This window comes from Schistocerca serialis, chromosome 9 (genome assembly GCF_023864345.2).
Source record: "Schistocerca serialis cubense isolate TAMUIC-IGC-003099 chromosome 9, iqSchSeri2.2, whole genome shotgun sequence".
Taxonomy (NCBI): Eukaryota; Metazoa; Arthropoda; class Insecta; order Orthoptera; family Acrididae; genus Schistocerca; species Schistocerca serialis.
In genome coordinates, this window is record NC_064646.1 from 451,692,239 (window position 1) to 451,716,366 (window position 24,128).

Below are 24,128 nucleotides of genomic sequence, written 5' to 3' on the forward strand. Positions count from 1 at the left end.
AAAATTAAAGATAGGCCTGGTGTTGTCTGTAGTGGCACACCACTTACGAAGCTGTTAGAAGGTGAGGAACGCTTCGATCCCGCCAAGAAACATAACGGATGGCATCCGTTAGATTTCATCAAAAATTGCGAGAGGATATTTCCTGAACTCTTGTCTGATCAGGAAAAGATAAACGTAGTAATTAGCGCCTTAGCAGGTGATGCTAAGCGCTGGGCAATTAATTTGAATACCGAACGAATGACGTTCGAAGAATTTAAGCAAAGATTTACGGAAGAATATTGGTCCGAACAAAAACAGGATCATTTGTGGCGCGAGTTTATCATGGCCAAGCTTCATGATAACAGGGGCAGGAATTCTTTGATAGATTTCTGCGAATATTGGTACCGGAAGTTGACGCATTTAAGAGGAAGAAGATCCGATTCTGAAATAATATGGGAGTTATATAAAAAGCTTCCAGAAGATTCGAAGAGATACGTGGGAACCAATCATCGTAGCTTCCAAGCGTTTCTCGAAAGGGTCGAAGACGAAGACCACTGGCGCGAAAGTCGTGCCAATTATCAAAATATTGGTAACAGGAATAATCGTAATAATGACGAGGCAAATGACGGCGAAGGGTTTCGCGTCAACGTGATACAGAGAGGAAGATGCAGAGGAAGAGGAAGGGGAAGTTATCTAGGTCGCGGTAGAGGGTATACCGCGCAAGATAATAATGACGCGGGAAACTGATTTCCGCGAACGTTGCGGGCCAAACGGAAGCAGACAGTACATACCGGCCCCGATTTAAGAAATGTTACCGGACCGACAGTGAAGTTATGAGACAGGTTAGAGACAGGCGTGGAACGACGCAACGTGTTGTTGCGAAACAAGCGTCATGTGCGGGCATAAATGAGTCATCGTTGCCGCGCAGAGCGCTACATGTTAACAGGCGAGTGGAGCATCAGAGGGCAACGGCCCAGCCTAGCACAACAGCTGTTCAGAGAGAAACCAATAACAATGCGGCAGCATTAGATACGAGCACTGCCGTAAGTACTGGTGCATACATTACGAGTGGTAATTCCGTGGCGAAGGAAATAGTAGATGAAACGGTGGAGACACAGAGAGGCGCGGTTAGCAGTGTTAGCAAAAAAGTAAATGGCGAGAATGATCTAGCAGAAGTAAGTGATTGGTGTGTGCAGATCGACGATCTGTACAAGGGCCTAAAGCAATGTGAGTGGGAGGATTTTAAGAAGGAGTATGAGGCAAGGAAGTTGATTAGTGAAAAAGGAGATAATAGGGACGTCGATAAGGTGACATGGCCCAAAGTTAAAGAGGAGAGAGTAAACAGCGCCGCGCTGAGTACGCGTGCTGCCGATAGGACGATGATTAAAGATAGGAAGGAATTGGAGGATGAAATACTAAGCATTGACGAGGAAGTAACTTCTGTTAACGATCCGCCAACAGTACAAGCTGCTACCGAAAAGCACCGTAAGGAAGGAGCAGCTAATTACCTGAAAGAAATTGAAGTCCACGAGGATTACACGAAATATGAATTAACAGTAGATGTGATTAAAGCTGAAAATGAGGACGTTTTGCCGAAAGAGGATACTGAGTTAAAATCTAAACCTGACGAAAACGCAGAGGAAGAACTTAGTGCCTGTCTCAGAAAAGCTTTTATGTTAGAACCTGAAAGCGATCCAAAATGGTCGGATTCGGACGATAGTTCAGATGACGAATATTTCGGTACTGGTGAAAATAATGGGGATGCAGCTAATTGCGATATTGTACCTAATGATGACGAAGTTTCAAAACAAAATCCAGATGTTGAGACCGAACAAAGAAAGAAAGAGCCACCTGACGACTCAGGGTCTATTTTACAAAGAGTTCAAGTAATCAATGACTTTGAACTCCCGGAACCAAAGAAACCGCCAGATATAGGTGGGGTGAATGTTAAAAGCATATCTTGGGACGATGTTATCGTCGACCCGGATTTGCTTAGGGAAGATCACAACAATGAAAAACATTCGACGGTGAAACAAACTGTAATACCAGTTGAAATTTATAATGTGAAATTGCAGGTACTTCTTGATACGGGATCTCAGATAAGCGCAATCTCCCAGTCGTTTTTCGAACACATTTGTGATGAGCATGGAATAGTAATTATGTCAGTGACGGGTGTAAAAATTGTTGGTGCTACTGGCAAGACTAGCAAGCCGGTAAAGAACCAGATTTTGGTTGAATTTAGTATAAAAGGACAAAACTTTGAACACGATTTTTTGGTTGTGCCGGACTTGAGTACTGAAATGATTCTGGGAATAGATTGGTTGGGTAAAGAAAAGGCTATTATTGATTGTAGCCAGGAAGTGATCAAAATTGATAGTACATCTAGGAATTTAGAAGTAAAATTTGAGGAAAATGGGAAGGTGTTCGATTCAGAAATTGATTCTTTATTGTTGGAGATTGACCAAGGGAATGATGCTTTGACAAACAAGTATGAGGTGTACCATGTCCAGAGGTTAATAAATGAGAGTGACAAGCAGGGGCATGATTTTAAAGAAATGGTGGAAAATTTGAAGGGAATATCTGCCGAACAGAAAACAGAATTGCTTGATATTTTAGAAAGTAACAGCACTGTATTTTCGGACAAACCTGGCCTAGTTAAGAACTTTGAATACCAGATTGAGACAATAGAGCATAAATCTTTCTTTGTAAGACCGTTTTCGATACCCATATCAAAGAGGCAGGCTGTGCAAGTGGAAATAGATAAAATGATAGAATGGGGTGTAATCGAACGGAGTAGCAGCGAATATAATAGTCCCCTTATCATCGTGAACAAAAGGGATGGGGGAGTGAGAGTAGTTATTGACGCCAGGACTTTGAACAAAATTGTAAAGAAGGAAATAGACAGACCTGAGAATCTGGATGAAATGCTCCAAAAATTTTATAACGTGAAGTATTTAACCAGTCTGGACATGACCGCCGGATACTGGCAAATCCCATTGAGTAAAGAATCCCGTAAATATACCGCTTTTCTATTTGCCGGGAAATGCTATCAGTATAAAGTAGTACCATTTGGACTTAGCACTTCGGTGGCAGTATTTATTAGGGCACTGGACTTTGTATTAGGGAGAGAACTGAGTTCCCGGCTAACCATTTATGTAGATGATTTGCTGATTGCTACAGAAGAATGGCATGAGCATTGTGAATTATTGCATAAAGTTTTCGTTGCTCTACAAGCAGGTGGCATGACGCTTAAGTGGAAGAAATGTGAAGTTGTGAAATCGGAGATAAAGTTTCTGGGGCACATTATTACTACGACCGGTATTGGCCAGGACCCAGAGAAGTTAAGTGCAATAGCAGAGTGTCCAGCTCCTAGAAATAGAAAACAGTTGAAAGCCTTTTTGGGTTTATGTGGGTTCTATAGAAAATTCGTCAAGGGGCAAGTTTTTAATAGTCCTCATTTGAATAATCTACTTAAGAAAAATAGTGCTTTCGTGTGGACCGAAGGGTGCGCGAGAGATTTTGAAAATTTAAAAAGTGAACTTCTGAATGACAAAATTTTGCATCACCCCATACTGTCAAAACCTTTCCATGTGAGTACTGACAGCAGTGCTTATGGAATTGGTATAGAAGTTTTCCAAGAAATCTGTGATGGCAAGGACATCGAACACAGGACTATCGCGTTTGCAAGTAGAACTCTAACAAAATACGAGAAAAACTACACTATATCGGAAAAGGAAGCTTTAGCCATTATATGGGGGTTAAAGAAATTCAGAAATTATCTGTGGGGCCATAAACTCATCATACATACTGACCACAAAGCTGTAACTTTTCTTAAGGATTGTCGTTTACTTAATGGCAGGCTAACTCGTTGGGCTTTGTACCTGCAACAATTTGATTGCGAGATTTGCTATGTTAAGGGTACTGAGAATTATGTGGCAGATGCGTTATCTCGATTGCCTAATGGTATGAGTGAAGTGCCCAATGAAAATGGTGAAGAGGGTACTTTTCAAATAAGGTATATGAAAGAGGTTTCAGGAAAAAGAAAAATTGAACAAATATGTAAAAATATGAAATACCATCAAAATGAGGATCCGACATGGAAATCTGTGAAAGTAAATTTTGACTGTGCAGTGTCCTGAAATTAAGAAGTATTACAAAATCTTTAAAGGCATTTTATATAGGAGGAAAGAATTAGCCACTGAGGAATGGAGAGTATGGTGGCCACACCAATTCGATACCGAGGTCATAGACTATTTTCATTTAGCATTGGGGCATAGTGGTCCAAAGAAATGTTTGGATAAACTGAATAATGTAGTAGTGATTGCTGGTAGTGTCAGTAAGAGGGTAAAGGAACGAATTAAGTCGTGTGATGTCTGTCAAAGGGCCAAAGTACCGAACAGAACTAATAGAGGTCCAATGCAAAGTACATTACCTGAAGACACCCTAGAATTATTATCGGTAGATTTATATGGTCCCCTCCCAAAGACTTCGGGAAATTGCGCATATATTTTAGTAATTTTGGAAGTATTCTCAAAGTTTGTGAAATTATACCCCTTGAAAAAAGCAACAGCAAAAGCTGTATTTAGTAGGATGGTCGAATACTTCAGAACCATCGGGAAACCCAAGGCAGTACTATCTGACAATGGTCTCCAGTTCATATCCAAAATTTGGAAAGAAGGAATGGAGCAAAATGGTGTGGAGGTTAAATATATCGCAGCCTACCATCCTGCTAGCAACCCGGTTGAAAGATACATGCGAGAAATCGGGAGATTGTGTAGAACATACTGCAGTCATAACCATAGAGCCCGGGGTAGATTCATATCGGATTTTGAGAATGTCATGAACACCTTACATCATGAATCTACTGGATTCCCACCGGAAGAAATTTTGTTAGGCAGCAGAAGTAAAAGTTTAATTGAGGAAAAACTAGAGTTTCCGCCTTGTACAAGCTTGGGGTTGAGTCAAAAGAAAGAATTAGTCAGAAATAGGGCAAAGCAAAAAGCTGAATCGAGATCTAAAAGACATGATAAAAATCTGAAAGTTTCAAAATTTAAAATTGGAGATTGTGTTCTTTTAAAAACCCACGAAAAGTCTAGTGAACTGAACCATGAAATTTCCAAATTTAAATATATTTATAATGGACCGTATATAATACAGAACATTCCACACGATAATGCTTACTACCTGATCTACCCAAAATCCAAAAGACCTTTAGGTGTAAGAAATGTTGTGGACTTGAAACTGTATGTTCCTAGAACTGAGTGACCTAAGTACAATCAGAAAGCAATTTGCAGTAAATATGCTGTATCTTATGCTGAAACTAATTTATTCCAAATGTAACTAATCTTTGCAAATATACGTGTACCAATATCAGTGTGCTAATGTACTTATGTGAGTTTCAGATTACCAAATATACTGTAAATGTAAAGATGTACGGAAAAAAAGGGCTGAAAAGAAAGGGTAAATGCTGCAATCCAAATAAATTGTCAGAATATGATTTCGAAGTTCGGCACAAGCCAGGTCGGTTGCATCAAAATGCTGATGCGTTAAGTAGAAAAGTGCGTATCATTCAGTCAGATGAGGTATCTACTGAAGAGTTAGAAGAAGCACAGCAGGTGCACGTTCAATGTCAAAGATACGCCACCTTGCCAGAATTTGAAGTAATAGACGACCTTTTGTATCGAAAAACTCCCCATGGAAATCGTTTGGTAATACCGTAATGCTTGCAGTACCGTATAATACGGCAATGCCATGATACAATCCAAGCATGTCACAGCGGAAAACGCGCTACGAACACTCAAACTGCAACACGTCATTGGTGGCAATACTGACAATGTGACGTGGACAGGTATGTAAGATCTTGCCAGCCGTGTGCACAGCGAGCACAAAATATGCGTCCGCGAGTGCCACTGCAAACACTTCCTCAGGCATCTCAACCCTTTGAAATTCTTGCTTTAGATGTCCTAGGTACTTTTCCACAGTCGCAACAAGGTAACACATACATTTTGTCTGTTATTGATCACTTTTCACGTTATATAATTTTGGTTCCCCTCGCCGTCATGACAGCTGAAACTGTGGCGAGAGAGTTTGTAAATCGTGTGATACTATCTTTTGGAAGTCCTGATGCAATTGTAACAGATCAAGGAACCAATTTCATGTCTGCTCTATTTGTACAAGTTTGTAAATTGCTAAGAATCAAAAAATGGCGTACAACTTGTACCAACAACTGTACATATAATGATTTTTTCTTCTGATTTTCGATAAATTAGTGTAAGCAATCTTTTGATTTCATTTCTTTTTCTTTTCGTGTCATTATGTTAAAGAAACTGTAAGCAACTTTCGATGTGAATATTAATATTTATGTCAGATTTCAAGCAATACTGTAACAGAATTGAAGTGTAACCCATGTTGAATCTATTGTAACATGTTTAAAATTGTAATTGTGCGCCTGGTCCATACGTAGGCAATGTATTAGGATATGTAGAATGCAAAAGCTTTGGTGAATACCCTGTCTGTAGGGGAGCGGTAAAAGGTGGAGGCAGGCGAGCGCGGGAAAATGCACACGGGCGCTGCACGGCATAACGGGCTCAGCAGTAGTAGTCGGAGTTGGGCATCGGTCTGAGAAACACGCTCTGGATCGAGGAGGCTCTCCTGAAAAACGTGATTTCGTTGAGCCTCGGATGTGCCGTTTCCGACGCCTATACAGCATGGCAATATTCCATAGGCACTAAATGGAAAAATATTGCGACGCTAAGAAGAAGTAAAGTGCCGATACATCAAGAGCCATAGCTGTGATTGTATGTGTGCTCTGCGCCTCGCCATCTCGCCGCCCGCCAACCGCCGCATCGACACGAACAGGTTGAAACATTTAGTACTGTATTCGTGTGGACCAGTGTTACTTTTGTTCCCGACTGTTCAATAACAACTTAACTTTTACCGGAATTGTCCTATCATTTAATTATCCTCATCACTAACCTAGACAGGGTCCTTTCCACATGTTGTGCAATCCGAGTGTCCCGAAATGAAGATTTAAAGTTTATGTTAATAAGAATTACCTGCAGACCTATCTATGCTAGAATGATGTTTAAGGAACTTTATTGTTAATGAATATACAAGTAAGGAACATAGGTCTGACAAAGTTGGAAATAATGTTGAAATTGGTTTAGTAATGAAGTATAATTAATTTGAGAAAAAAAATAATGGTAGTTAAATAAGCAAGAAATAAGACAAAAAGAGTAGTAATTCATATATTGGAAACCTTGAGTGCTTAATGAGTTCAATAGTCAAAGAATTTCAATACAGTGATAATTACAGTTTCAGGGTCCCCCCCCCCCAACCCCCTTTTTCTTTTCTATTCATTTAAATTCGGAAGTGTACTGAACTGATTTGACCAGGAAAGTTAAAGTCAATATAAAACCTAAATTTATCAGTGTTTTACCCTTCTTAAAATTGACATTGTATGTGTGTTTCAAAAGTGCTATTTCTAGGGTAACCTATGTCCGATTTCAGTCGGATCAATAGACAAAACGCAGTTTGTAGTGTAAGTAGGCTGTTTAGGTTTTTTTTTATTGGTAACGCCACCTCTGTATGAAAATCACTGGCTGTGCTGTGTGCAGTCTGTGGCTGCTTTGCATTGTTGTAATACTCGCCATTGCAGTGTTGGGCAGTTGGCTTTGAACAGCGCGTAGCGTTGCGCAGTTGGAGGTGAGCCGCCAGCAGTGGTGGATGTGGGGAGAGAGATGGCGGAGTTTTGAAATTTGTCATGAACTGCTATATTTATATATGATGATATCAAGGCAAATACATTGTTTGTTCTCTATTAATATCTTTCATTTGCTAACTATCCCTATCAGTAGTTAGTGCCTTCCATAGTTTGAATCTTTTATTTAGCTGGCAGTAGTGGCGCTCCCTGTATTGCAGTAGCTTGAGCAGCGAAGATTTTTGTGAGGTAAGTGATTTCTGGAAGGTATAGTTTAATGTTAGTCAGGGCCATTCTTTTGTAGGGATTCTTGAAAGTCAGACTGCGTTGCGCTAAAAATATTGTGTGTCAGGTTAAGCACAGTCGTGTATAATTGTTCAAAAGGGGACGTTTCATATGCCGACCCTTAGCCGAGGATACCTCACTGGAATCTTCTGATTTTTTCTTGTAGTTTGTGTAATTAGTGTAGATTTTGTTAATTTGCTAGCGCGTAATTATAGAGAGAATTTCCTTTGTAGTTGTAGTTTTTCATTGTTGTACAGTAAAACAGTTGTGGCATGCATGTAGATTTGCACCAAGTATTTCACAGCTGCAATTAACTAGATATTATTTTCAGTGCTATGTTAATGTGTTCTCTTATTTTTGATCTTCAAATTGTGTTTTTCTGTGTTGTCGTGTGAAATACTGTGACAATAATGGCGTGTGAAAAACGTAATACTAGGCTCCAAAGTAAACTGAGAAATGACAGTGAAGACGAAAGCAGTGTGTTAGCGCCGCAGAGTAATGAATTAACTAATGTTCAAAGTAGTAATTTGGTAATTGCGCATAGGGAAATTGAGCGGGCGGTAAACAATGGCGTAGGCAGTGAAACAATTAGTGAACAGGGAAGCATTATCGATCGATCGATCGGCAACAGCTCGCCTCAGGAATCGGGAATGACAGAACATAATATTGCAAATACTGGAGACTCAGGTTTTGGGTTCTCACCGTTTTCTAAAATGAGCCAAGAAACATTTTCTGCTTGTCAAAATGTGAATGTTGCCGGCGCAACTTCACTGCCGAAAAGCACTGAGGAATATGTTTCAGACACCAGTGCATTGTTATTCCAATTAATGCAACAAATGGGACAAAAGCTTGAAAAGTTAGACACAATGGAACAACACCAGAGACAAACACAGCAAAAGTTAGACACAGTGGAACAAAATCTCAAAAAGTTAGACACAATGGAACAAAATCTTCAAAAGTTAGACACTACACTTGAACAAACACGTGAAGATTTAACCACTGAGTTACATAACATCGAATCGAAATGTCAAAAGGTCTGTAATGACGTAAAAACACAAATTTGTGAGCATTTCCAACCTATTTTTTCGCGTCATGAAAATGTATTACAGAATCACGAAGCAGCCATAAAAGAACTGCAAACTATTGTTCATGAAAATCATGAGACCTTGCAAGCTAAAATTGACTCAGTTGCATCTACTGATTCGGTTACGCAACTTGCAAGAACTCAGGAAAACTTAAAGGACACAGTAGATACCCTGAAAATTGGTTCAGAAAGAAACATGGAGGAAATAAGTACACTATCGGAGAAAGTAGCCGAACTTTCGGATCAGGTGACTAACTTATCTACAAAGGTAGATGATGATCTGAATGACACAAGACCCGTAGCCTTCACTGACACAGAAGAGTATGAACAAATTAGAAAATTCATACAAAATCAAAATCAAATCAATACACAGTACAAAAGAGAAATCCGGGAAGTGCAAGATCAGTTGGCACAAGTACTACAAGAATTACGTATTTCAGAGGACACTCACGCCCCAATACGGGAAGAGGGACATAGAAGTACGGAACAGCCACAACATAATAACTCAGGGCACTTCGGAAATTATGAAAGAAATTGGCAAGGCACACCGAATTTTGAGATGGAACCGCCGAAACGACGTAACAATGACCGATATGCGACTCGCAGACATGATGACTTTGACTATAAGCTGTTCATTACTACACGTAAATTCAAAACATTTAAGAATTCTGGCAACGACATTCATCCACAAGCGTGGCTCCATCAATTCTCTCATTGTTTTCCTCCCAACTGGTCGTTGGAACACAGATTAGAATTTATGTGTGGCTACTTAGAGAATGAACCAGCTGTAAGAATGCGATCGGTCATTCACGATTGCCACAGTGAAGGAGAATTTTACCATGCCTTCCTCTCAGCATATTGGTCTCAAGCTACACAAGACCGAGTAAAACATAGCATCATAATGATGAAACATTTCGAACAATCTGAATTTTTCAGTCTTGTGAAATATTTTGAAGACATGTTGCACAAGAATCAGTACCTGACAAACCCATACAGTCCCTCAGAACTCATCCGCATTTGCTTACTCAAATTGCCTGAACATTTACGACATATTATTTTAGCAGGACGTTGCAAAGAAGACATTGAGGCTTTTCAGGGACTGTTACAAGAACTAGAAATTGACACTGACAATCGCGGAACGCGTAAACAGGAACACAACAATTACAGGTCACATCCGTCGCAATTCCGCGATGAAAGAAGTAATAACTTGACACGACAAGGCTATTCTCACAACACACATCGTGACCAAAACAGACACTACCCATATGACAATCGTTGGCAGAGTAGTAATAATTACAGGGAAAGATCACCTCTCCGCGGTAGCGACTATCACAGAGACAATAAGAGAAACAGACAATATGGGAACCAAAATAAATACTATCAAGGGAGACAGAATAACTTCAGACCCAACAGTTCAGCGCGGAGTTACGATTCAGGGAGAAATTCTCCACCACATGACCGACAAACAAGAAACTATGTAAACTACCGACATAACGACAGACCTGAATTTTATCAGAACTGGCGGGATTCAAACAGAGCAGGGCACTTTCGACAACGTGAATTTGTAGAAGCTAGGTCTCCTAATTCCAATAACGACGCACGCCAACAAAGGAACAGACAATGACTCGCACCGCAGGCAGCCACCCGCGCCGGCTGGCTCAGAGAAAAATAACACAGACGCTAACCTTGAGAAAAATTCCAGCATTCTTTACCGATGTATACCACATGATAATTGCGTTGAAGTTGAAACTCTGCGTACTAGGAAGAGTAAAGGTTTACACCACATTTCACATGTAAAACCGTTTATTGAAAGATAATCTGCTTTTTAACTTTGTCTTTGCCATATAACTTTTCACTTTACATTACTAGTATGCTTTGTCAGACTTAGAATCTGTTAATATGCAACAATGTTTGAAGTTAAATATCCAGTCAAGAACCAAGAGAACTTATTTAAACAGAAATTAAGAATGCATTGTTATAGTGAACAGACGACGCAATGTTGTTATTTGTGCATTCTTGCTTGTTAGTTGCACGATTACGTAACGACTATAAGGCTTACATACTTAGAACATTTACCAGTACTGCTAATGAGATTTTAATGCAACATTTTGGTTTACTTGAAATTTGGTGTATCATGAGGTAAGTACATTGGTTTCTGCAGAACTTAGCTTTCGGAGGACGATAACTACGACACTTCCACAGAGATTATCTTACAGCAAGACGCACATTTAGCGCTACAGGACACGTATTTGAGTGATTAATTTCCCACTTAAAACATGCATTTTTTTTAGATATTTGAAGTACAATGATACAAGGGTTTTCCGTGATATATTTCATTCCATTGCTGTAATCTGTAACTCCTGAGGGTATAATTACATTAAGCCCCAGGGGGGTATACGCCTACTTTGTGTACCATGTGTTTGGCAACCACAAGGAACCCTAGCTAATATGGTATTAGCTTATACAACTTTACACATCGGTACCATATTTCTCTAACACACAAATTACACAGCTATCTGATCATGTAACTGAGAGATAAACTTTTTTTATTACATCAGTGACAGATGTTTACGCAATTACACAGTTGGATAACTTCACACTTATGAAATTGTATTTTGTCTGTACTTTGTGAAATGCTCATATTTTTTCGGAACCATTGTGATACTATGAAAGCTTTGAATGATATATTTGGTAAGGGAGCATGATTTTAAAGTACGTTTGAGGCAGATGACACTTTTGACATGAGCAGAGAATTTTTTTAATTATTGGAGGAAGCTACGACGATTTTGAGATTTGACTGAGGTGTTATGATGTTATTTTTACGACGACGATGTGTATTATGCTGTTGAGGTATGTTTATGATCAATAAGCTGATGTTATATGAGGAATCTGATTATGCTATGTAGTTATTATGTGTTGATGAATACGAGTATGTATATGTGTAATAAGGTAAGGAATAATGAATAGTGGGTAGGGACTCTTGATTTGTGAAAAAGGACGTTGGAAACCAAGAATCGTACTTTAAGAGTTATGAAATGTGTGTAAATGCGTTAATGTATCACAATGCCGGCGAAAATTTTTTGGACACTGATATATCAATAGCATTTTGTTTCTACACATTTGCAACGCAAATTCTTGACCTGTGAAATATTTTTATGTGAGACTGTCACTGTAGCGGAAACTGCTGTCGTAAATATTTCCGTAAGAAAGTTAAGTGACCACCTGCACGTAATGCGTCGCGGGCACCCACCTGGGCGACAGCCGCCCGAAAAAAAGCCATTAGCCTTTCAGCGGCACAGGTAGAAAAAAAAGGGAGGCCATTATCCTGGCTATTGACGTTCCTTTGTAGAAAGCATCGCAAATATTACACGCTCATTACCTGAAAACATATGGTTACTCGTACTTTGTGCTAATTACTGAAATGCTTATGAATTGATGGGAAATATTCGTACATCTGCACACCTGATTATGACAAGTGTCTTTCTACGAGAGTTGAGAGCTACTGACTTACGAAACTATTGAATGATATTTTTATGCTTTGGTTTGCTTAATTGCTTATTTCATTTGACATCTGTTTTCCAGCTGTGTTGCAGCATTGGTTCCATAAAATAAAATTAAATGCATTTGCTAATGTGAACACTTTCTGTCAACAGATCTGTTAAATAATAATTTTGTGATCCACATTCTTCAAAAAAGGAGCACTTGGAAAGGAAAGAACAATAAGAAGGGACTAGTAACAGTAACTGCATACATAATATTCTTTTCAAGTACATGGTAATATTTCTTTTTACAATCAGTTGTTGTGGTGCACCACTTTAATTACTTAGACATTAAGATGTGATTATACATTTCCCTTATCTGCATTGTTATCTTTAGTGTACTATTTTTTTTGCTTGAGCTATGTCATGTTTAGATATAAGCTGCTGTTTGCCAGGCATAGTGCTACTGAACTTTAATTTGTGTTACTCCGCTAAGCCGGATTTAATTTTTGTTTGCTGCGCATTGCCTCATATTAGTTGTAATGTTGAATTGCTTGGTAATTTAGATTTACTGTAGCTTGCTTTGCAATTTTCCATTTTTTTTGCATTGTTGTTTGTGTTAATTTGTTATGTGCTGCTGCATTGCCTCATCCCTTAGTTTAGCATCTGAGCTCAGTAGATTTAAGTTAGCTTAAGAGGAGTAGACTATATAAGAAACTAACTATGATGAATTTATAAGAAATGCATTGAGAAGCTATCAGAAAATGGTCTGGCAAAAAAAAAAAGATACTGTACAGTGGAGAAAAACTATTGACAGAGGATGTGAACAGAATACAGAAAGCAGGCTTAGATAGGACCTTTTGGGAATAATGATGAACGAAGGGAGATCTCCATGCAAAATACTGCAGTAAAACAAACCCTGTCCTTTCCTTTTGTGTTATCCCACTATGTGTTTGTGTACCCTTGTGTAGTTGTTTTCTTCCTGTCTCTGTGTAGTTTCATAGAATTTTTTCTTCTTTTAATATTAAGCTACATTCACTATGATGAGGAATACTGTTATCCTCAAATACACTCCTGGAAATTGAAATAAGAACACCGCGAATTCATTGTCCCAGGAAGGGGAAACTTTATTGACACATTCCTGGGGTCAGATACATCACATGATCACACTGACAGAACCACGGGCATATAGACACAGGCAACAGAGCATGCACAATGTCGGCACTAGCACAGTGTATATCCACCTTTCGCAGCAATGCAGGCTGCTATTCTCCCATGGAGACGATCGTAGAGATGCTGGATGTAGTCCTGTGGAACGGCTTGCCATGCCATTTCCACCTGGCGCCTCAGTTGGACCAGCGTTCGTGCTGGACGTGCAGACCGCGTGAGACGACACTTCATCCAGTCCCAAACATGCTCAATGGAGGACAGATCCGGAGATCTTGCTGGCCAGGGTAGTTGACTTACACCTTCTAGAGCACGTTGGGTGGCACGGGATACATGCGGACGTGCATTGTCCTGTTGGAACAGCAAGTTCCCTTGCCGGTCTAGGAATGGTAGAACGATGGGTTCGATGACGGTTTGGATGTACCGTGCACTATTCAGTGTCCCCTCGAATATCACCAGTGGTGTACAGCCAGTGTAGGAGATCGCTCCCCACACCATGATGCCGGGTGTTGGCCCTGTGTGCCTCGGTCGTATGCAGTCCTGATTGTGGCGCTCACCTGCACGGCGCCAAACACGCATACGACCATCATTGGCACCAAGGCAGAAGCGACTCTCATCGCTGAAGACGACACGTCTCCATTCGTCCCTCCATTCACGCCTGTCGCGACACCACTGGAGGCGGGCTGCACGATGTTGGGGCGTGAGCGGAAGACGGCCTAACGGTGTGCGGGACCGTAGCCCAGCTTCATGGAGACGGTTGCGAATGGTCCTCGCCGATACCCCAGGAGCAACAGTGTCCCTAATTTGCTGGGAAGTGGCGGTGCGGTCCCCTACGGCACTGCGTAGGATCCTACGGTCTTGGCGTGCATCCGTGCGTCGCTGCGGTCCGGTCCCAGGTCGACGGGCACGTGCACCTTCCGCCGACCACTGGCGACAACATCGATGTACTGTGGAGACCTCACGCCCCACGTGTTGAGCAATTCGGCGGTACGTCCACCAGGCCTCCCGCATGCCCACTATACGCCCTCGCTCAAAGTCCGTGAACTGCACATACGGTTCACGTCCACGCTGTCGCGGCATGCTACCAGTGTTAAAGACTGCGATGGAGCTCTGTATGCCACGGCAAACTGGCTGACACTGACGGCGGCGGTGCACAAATGCTGCGCAGCTAGCGCCATTCGACGGCCAACACCGCGGCTCCTGGTGTGTCCGCTGTGCCGTGCGTGTGATCATTGCTTGTACAGCCCTCTCGCAGTGTCTGGAGCAAGTATGGTGGGTCTGACACACCGGTGTCAATGTGTTCTTTTTTCCATTTCCAGGAGTGTATAAGTTGCATTAATAATATGTTATTTTCTTTGTTAAGTTGTTTACAATTCTGTTCTGTTTCAATGTTCATGTGTGAAATTAATGTTTCGAAAACTATTCTCATTATTTTATATATTTACTTATGTAATAATTCCTGTAACTCTGATGGATATGTTATTTCGATTCTTTTGTAAAGCCTATACTACAAATGTTATCTGTATTGTTATGTTCTTTAATGATGTATTTTGTACCGTTGTAATTTTATAATTGTATAGACAATTTTATAATTGTATAGACAACAGTTCTTCAAATTAAGTTACATTTCACTGCACACGTTTCTGTTGGTCATAGTATATGGACAATATGTGAGAAGTAGGGACTGTTAGTGTTTGCACGTGTGTTAAAAATTCAGCAAGGGACTGGATAACAGCATTGCTGGTTCTAAGGACAATTTCAAAAACTTTGTGAGTGCACAAGTGGTGGTTATGGACTTGCTATATTCTCCGCAAGACTCTTCGATGGTGGTTGTGCACCTCCACAGTCGCAACAGATGGCTGCTGGCCGTCTCTACATGGACTACAGTGGGTCTGCACCTTCGATGGCCCACCAATACTGTAATCTCTTCAAGGACTACAGTGGGTCTACATCTTTGATGATCCATCAATACCATTATTTCCACAAGGACTGTAGTGGGTCTGCACCTTTGATGACCCACCAATACAGTAATCTCTACCAGGACTACAGTGGGTCTGCTCTGTGATGACCTACCTACCAATACTCTTCAAAATTTCGACTGACTCTGCTGTGGGTTTGCTCTGTTGTGGCCCATTACCTGTATGCATGTCAAGAGTCAGCACTGTCTTTCCGTTGGAAGTACAACACTACTTCTTCAAGACTGCATGGAAATCCACTACTTCTGTGTGCATTTTCTTTTACTGCTCAGACTTTGAGAAAAACTCTGCATTTTTACTGCAATGAACAATCTGGACTGTCTTTATGGACTGTGAGAAATTTTTAGCTTTTGACCAACATTGTATCAATAAGTGTGTGCATTTGATTTCTTTGTTATTGTAATTATGAAAATTTTTTTTCAAATCTGTGTTGGCCACTGCCCAAACCAATTTGTAAAATTTTTTTGTGGGGAGCATGGGGGCTATGTAAGTAGGCTGTTTAGGTTTTTTTTATTGGTAACGCCACCTCTGTATGAAAATCACTGGCTGTGCTGTGTGCAGTCTGTGGCTGCTTTGCATTGTTGTAATACTCGCCATTGCAGTGTTGGGCAGTTGGCTGTGAACAGCGCGTAGCGTTGCGCAGTTGGAGGTGAGCCGCCAGCAGTGGTGGATGTGGGGAGAGAGATGGCGGAGTTTTGAAATTTGTCATGAACTGCTATATTTATATATGATGATATCAAGGCAAATACATTGTTTGTTCTCTATTAATATCTTTCATTTGCTAACTATCCCTATCAGTAGTTAGTGCCTTCCATAGTTTGAATCTTTTATTTAGCTGGCAGTAGTGGCGCTCCCTGTATTGCAGTAGCTTGAGCAGCGAAGATTTTTGTGAGGTAAGTGATTTCTGGAAGGTATAGTTTAATGTTAGTCAGGGCCATTCTTTTGTAGGGATTCTTGAAAGTCAGACTGCGTTGCACTAAAAATATTGTGTGTCAGGTTAAGCACAGTCGTGTATAATTGTTCAAAAGGGGACGTTTCAGTAGTAATCATTATAGTGTAATATTGTGTATTTACAGCTTGTCCAAATTAGTACAGAAAGGGAAAATATTAGTTCAGTTGAATTTTCTAGTTCTAAAATTTACCATATAATGCAGTATTACTACGTGTTGATATGCTTGTACGTACATCCACTTGTACAAGGAAAAAACTCACTTAATGCCTAATTAGGCTGGCGACCGTATTATTAACAATTGGTAGCATCTGCTGTGTATGTTTCTTGCCCGTCCTAACGTGTCGTTGCACTTTAGACTTGCCTGACGTATCATTGTTGTTACTGAGTGGGTGTAAGTCTGATTTTGCCTCCATTCAGGTACACGCAGTCAATATATTTACTAAAATCCTTTCTTATAAGGTGAAGCCCGTCAACTTACCATAGTACAGGCTTTAATAAGTATCGTGCGCCCCAGCGTAGTGTTACAAACTCCCTTCCATCCTAAAGCCAATGGTCGCGTTGAACGCGTACACCATAAAATTTGTAAAATGTTATTCTGTTATGCTGCAAAAATGCATGCTGATTGGGACAGGTATGTACGGTATATTTTTTCTGCATACAACACCCGAATGCACTAATCCATGGGGTACACCCCTTACGAAGCTGTGTTCGGACGGCCGATGAATTTGCCGTTCGAAATAGACAAACTACCTCAGGGTGTAGAAATAAAGGAAGTAAAATGTTTAGCCCGCCGGCTAAAAGCGATCTGGTATAAGGTAAAGAGGAATAATATCAAAGCTACTAATAAACGGTTGCACAGGCAGAACAAAAATGCTGTTTTACCGACTTATCAAACAGGTGATTTAGTGTTATTACAAAACCTGGCAATCAAAAAGGGACGAACTAAAAAGTTCTCTCCCCACTCTGAAGGCCCGTATCTGATTGCACGGTTGACCTCACCAGTCAATGCAGAGCTTCAATTAACCGATCGTACGGTGATAGTGCACTTTGACCGCCTGCAACCTTACCACCTTAAGGCTGAGTCACCACAACAGGTCGCAGCCCCCGATCCGCCTGTGTCACCTCCACCTCAAGTGGAACAAAGGCGAAAGAAAAAACAGAGGAGATTACCTCCATAGGGTTGTCCTAGATACGCTTTGCGGAGTCGACACCCTTATGATTTGAGGTAACGTGATTAATCACGCCTAATTAGTGTATTATGTTATGTTTTATTGCAGCTTGTTTAAGTCATTTTCTCCAGGGACTTTGAAGCAAGACGTGCCTGGCCACCACTGAGTCCCCAGCCATTCTCAATTGTCAATTTCCAGTCTTGTCATGTATTTTTGCTCATTTTTATATGTATGATTATGTTATATGTTGTACACGCAATGGCACGCATTAGACGTCACGCAACTGACTTGCTTCAAATGCAACCATTACACTTGGTGTTTGCAGTACCAAGGCTGCTAACTCCGAATTAATATATTCTTCGATGTCATCTATTGCCATCTATTTCGCAAACCAGTACATGTGGAGTGTGTTACTCCGAGTTTTTCGTAATACTTGTTACGTTGACGTCTAGTGTATTCACTATATGTCGTTGTTTCTTGTACACGCTAAGCGGGTGATATTTGTCACTACAGTAGCGGCCGGTCTCTCGCAAATGTATGCCGCCTCACATAACGGCTGACTTGCTACTCTGACCCACGCCTGCGCTGCGCGCTCGCTACAGCTCCAAACTGGTTTCTTTCATGCCACCAGAAGACACGGCAAATAATATTTATGTTAAAATTCATTCAAACATCCCAATATATCTTAAGTAGATTTAATTAATTGTTTAATTGATTTTCCTTGTTTTGTTTCACATTAGCTGGATAAATTACACAAAGTTCTTAACGATTTACATTATTCTGCATACCTTAGTCTGCAAATCTTAGAACTGAAGTTTCATTATTGCTTTGATTCATTGTATAAGTTACAATCTACAGCCCTAACCCTCTTATACATCGAACTATGAGGACAAGGCCAGATATGGGCAAACCAAGGCAATGCTATGGGTTTTTCATGCTTCTGACGAGGCACAAACGACCAATCGTCCGGGCTGCCGTATATCGGTGGGCAATTGTTCCTTGGTTGCTATGCAGTTATTTTTTGCCCTCCCTTTTTATTTTACTCTACTGCCGTGGTCATTGTTCTATACTGTTTTCCTTCTTCTGTCAATGAGGAGGCCCCTACAACATGGTAGGTACCTTCGTCTGACAGTACCGGTCTTTTAATCTTACCACTCATTTACACTGACGTATTGCTTCTCCATTGTTGCATTCTTGCCCCCAAAATATCGGCCGATGATCCACTGTGAGATACGTCCTTTTCCTCTAATGGGCCGGTGATGTAAGCGCTATGGGAACTGTGCCTAGTTGTCCTTTCAGTTCAATTTGTTATTGTCAGTTTTAAAACTAACACACATGCAGCCTAGCAGCTAGCCCCAGATGCCCAGTTTTTTTTATGGTTTTAGGGCGCAAGACTACCTACGGTCATTAGTGCCCGGTCTGTGACTTAGGAAAAGGTAAAAAAACGAAACTGGAAACCAGCAGCAATGGGAGCGAAACTCAAAAAAGTGGGGAAACCAAAAACAGAAGGAAAGCTTAAAAAACCACTATAGAAGGAGGGTTGTTTGTCCCCAAAAAGAGCTTCAAATGACTGACGTCATCTTACTGGTACTATTGAACTCGAGAACGCGATCGGCTGAGCGCGTGTCATCTGCTAAAATGGAAGATATGTCAGGCGATAGCTGTAGACAGGCGCGTAGAAGAGTAAAATAGGGGCACAGAAGTGAAAGCTGTCTGTCCCCACTGCTCTCAACTGTGGACGGTGAGAGTGGGGGAGGATCGCTGCTTAAAAGATGTCGATGGCTAAAAAGACAGTGCCCTATCCAGAGTCCAGTTAAAATAACCTCCACCCGCCGACGAGTTCGGGAGGAAGAGGTCCAAGAACACGGAAGAGCTTTCGCGTCCTGGAATTTATTATTGGGAAGTGTCGACCAATGTGCGTGCCACAAAAGAGCAACATGACGACTTAAACATTCCGTAGATCGGTGAAGGTAATCATGCGAATAGCTGGCTGAAGAAGAGAGACTGCAGCCTTGGGCACTATATCGGCCGCCTCATTTCCACAGATACCAACATGTCCTGGGATCCAGAGTAACGCCACAGACACCCCCCAAGTGGAGCAAGTGCAGGCAGTCCTGAATCTAGTGGATCAGAGGGTGGACAGGGTAGAGAGCTTGGAGACTGAGGAGAGAGCTGAGAGAATCTGAGCAGATAACATACTGTATCGCTGATGGCGACGGATGTATTGGACAGCCTGGAGAACAGCGTAAATCTCCGCAGTATAAACCGAACACTGGTCGGGAAGCCGAAATCGATTTGGGGTGTCGCCAACAATATAGGCACTCCCTACACCAAACAATGTTTTTGAGCCATCAGTGTAAATAAAAGTGGCATCCTTCATTTGTGCGCAGAGAGCAGCAAATGCCGGACGATAAACAAGACAAGGGGTACCATCTGTGGGATACAGCACCGCCTTGGCTCTGGCCCCGGACCTGCCTGCTCTGTGACCTTTCTCAGTTTCCCAAGTTGTCAAGAAAGTTTTAGGAAAGTGGAAGGGAAGAGAATGAAGCATTTGATGGAAGCGGACTGCTGGTGGTAGTAGGGAGGAATTAGCAGGCTAACATAACGACTCAGAAGGACAGCTCGCCGATTGGACAGCGGAGGTTCAGCAGTCTCAGCATAAAGGCTTTCCACGGGGCTGGTGTGAAAAGCTCCAGACACTAAACGTAATCCACGGTGGTAGATACAGTCGAGACGCCGAAGAATAGACGGCCGAGCAGAGGAGTAAACTATGCTTCCATAGTCCACTTTCGAGCGCACTAAGGCGCGATAGAGGCGGAGAAGGACTACTCGGTCCGCTCCCCGGGAGGTGCCATTCAGGACAAGGAGGGTGTTGAGGGATCACAGACAGCGAACCGAAAGATAGGAAACGTGGGAGGACCAGCACAGTTTTCTGTCAAACATAAGACCCAAGAATTTGGCGACGTCCGCGAACAGAAGGTAGACAGGGCCTAGATGTAAGGAAGGCGGAAGAAACTCTGTACGACGCCAGAAATTAACACAAACGGTCATAATGGGAGAAAAGCGGAAGCCGGTTTCGATGCTCCAAGACTGGAGGCGGTCGAGACATCCTTGAAGACGTCGTTCAAGAAGGCTGGTCCGTTGAGAGCTGTAGTAGATCGCAAAATCGTCCACAAAGAGGGAGCTCGAGGCATCAGGAAGGAGACAATCCATAATTGGATTTATGGCAATGGCAAACAGTACAACACTTAGCACAGAGCCCTGGGGTACTCCGTTTTCTCGGGAGAAAGTACGGGAGAGAGTAGTGTTCACCAGCACTTTAAATGTGCGCTTTGCCATAAATTCACGAAGAAAAAGGGGCAGCCGACCTCGAAAGCCCCAAGAGAACAGTGTGCGGAGGATGCCTGTCCTCCAACAGGTATCGTATGCTCTCTCCAGATCAAAAAATATTGCTACTGTTTAGCAACAAGATGGTCAACTGCAGAACGATGCTTTCGGAAACCGCATTGGGCAAGTGTTAGACTTCGGGACTCCAGCCACCAGGCTAAACGGCAATTCACCATACGCTCCAAAACCTTACATACACTACTCGTGAGAGAAATGGGGCGATAGCTAGAGGGGAGATATTTGTCCTTTCCAGGTTTCGGAACAGGAACGACGATAGCCTCCCGCCATCGTCTGGGAAAAGTACTGTCGATCCAAATTCGATTATAAAGGCGAAGGAGGTAACGCAGACTATGGTATGATAAATGCAGCAACATTTGGGTGTAGATACCATCCGGTCCGGGGGCGGAAAAGGGAGAAGAAGAGAGTGCATGGTAGAGTTCCCGCATGGAGAAAACAGTATCGCAGCTTTCGCGATTTTGAGAGGAGAAGGCAAGAGGTTGCACTTCCGCTGCAAGTTTCTTCGGGAGAAACGCTGGCGGGTAATTTGAAGAGCTCGAAATCTCAGCAAAGTGTTGACCCAGTGAGTTAGAAATTGCGACGGGGTCCATTGAAGTATCATTCGTGACAGTGAGCCCAGAGACCGGGGAGAAACTAGGCGCGCCAGATAACCGTCGAATCCGACTCCAAACTTCCGAGGAGGGACTGAAGGTGTTAAATGAGCTAGTAAAGAAGTACCAGCTTGCCTTCTTGCTATCGCAGATGATGCGACGGCATTGCGCACGGAACTACTTATAGCGGATACAGTTGGCCAAAGTAGGATGGTGTCTGAAAACGCGAAGAGCACGTCGCCGCTCACGTACTGCGTCACGGCATGCCTCGTTCCACAAAGGAACTGGGGGGCACTGGGGTAATTCGGAGGTGCGAGGTACTGAACGTACCACAGCTGTAAGAATAACGTCTATAATATGAGTGACCTCATCGTCGACGCTAGGAAAGTGACAGTCATCGAATGTCGCTAGAGACGAAAAAAGTGTCCAGTCGGCTTGGGCAAACTTCCAGCGTCTCGGGCGCATATATGGCAGTTGTGGCTGCAATCGAAGGACACATGAAAAGTGGTCACTTGAGTGTGTATCAGCAAGAGCAAACCATTCGAAGCGCCAAGCTAGCGGAACAGTACCGACCGAAAGGTCCAAATGAGAGATATTTGTCGTGGAGGCAGACAAAAATGTAGGGTCCCCAGTGTTGAGGCAAACAAGTTCCGCTTGGTGGAAGACGTCTATCAATAGTGAGCCGCGCAGACAAGAATGCGGAGATCCCCAAACTGGGTGGTGGGCATTGAAGTCCCCAACCAGCAATTAGGGGGCGGAAGGAAGCTGACCAAGAAGATGAAGGAGATCAGCTCGTTCCATTGGTGTGGACGATGAGAGAAGGTGTATCCAGAAAGGGAAAGATGGACAGCGACAGCTTGGAAGGAACTGTTTAAGGGGATTGGGTGATAATGGAGAGTATCATGGAGAAGAAGGCACTCCAGCACATGGAGGACTCATGATTCAACTGAGGGGAGATCAAATTGGACTGACTGAAAATTGGGGAAAACAAAGCAGTCGTGGGGATGAAGCTTTGTTTCCTGAAGACAGAAGATGACAGGCGGGTAGGATCATAAGAGAATCGACACTTCATCCCGATTGGCTCGAATGCCGTGGATATTCCAATGGATAATGTACATAGGGTGGACAGAAAATGGAAGAATGTGACCAAGGCTGCCCTCAACTCGACTGCTCAGAGCTTGCTACCGACAGTGTGGAATGGCATTCAGCCGAAGGCAGAAGATCCTGATCCATAGGTTGTTCGGGAGCAGCTCCTGTCACCAGCAATCGGCCGGTTGATCTGTGTCACTGAGGCGCACTGCTGGCAGCCGAAGACAGCCGAGGGTGGTTACCGCTAGGTGGTGCTGTAGATGAGACACGCCGTGGCGGAGAAGGAGAGGAACTGGGTTTCTTCTTGGAAACAGGACGTTGAGATGAAGGAGGAACCGATGGTTGTGAAGTTGGAGTACATAAAAAAATCTTCGCGGGTAGGCTCTTTTTTGGAAGTCCGGGTGTTTGATTTTGGGGCTCGAGATTTAGCGGAACCCAATGAAGGGTGAGCCATAGAGTGAGCAGGCGAGAGTGGGAAGGTTGAACGGGCGATCTTTGCGCTGGCCAATCTGACGACCGTGGCACTAAAGGTGAGATCACAAGCCTGCGTGGCTGCCTCCTTTGTTGGCCGAGGAGAGGCAAGGACAGTGCTGTATTTTCCTGTCTGAGGCACAGCGGGCTTTCGACAGGCGAATAATTTTCGAGCAGCAAACGTCGACACCTTTTCCTTCACTCTGATTTCCTGAATGAGCCGTTCGTCTTTAAAAATGGGGCAATCTCTAGAAGAAGCAACGTGGTCACCCATACAGATGATGCAACGAGGGGACGGAGGTGGACAAGCACTCTCATGGGCATCCTTGCCACACGTAACACATTTGGCCGAATTGGAACAGGACTGGCTGGTATGATTGAACCGCTGACACCGATAGCAATGTGTAGGGTTTGGGATGTAAGGGCGACCGGAAATTATCTCATAGACCACTTTTATGTTCGACGGGAGTTGAACTCTGTCAAATGTCAAGAAGACAGCATGGGTTGGAACGATGTTCGTGTCAACCCTTTCCATGACTCGATGACAGCCGTTACGCCCCAGTCAGACAGGTAGTTTTGAATTTCCTCGTCGGACAATCCGTCGAGGGAGCGTGTATAAACAACTCCATGTGATGAATCTAAAGTGCGGTGCGCTTCCACCTGGACAGGGAAAGTGTATAGCAGTGAAGTACACAGCAATTTTTGTGGCTGGAGGGCACTGACTGTTTCTAACAACAAGTTGCTATTCCGTAATCGGGAACAAGACTTAACAGGATCTGCAGT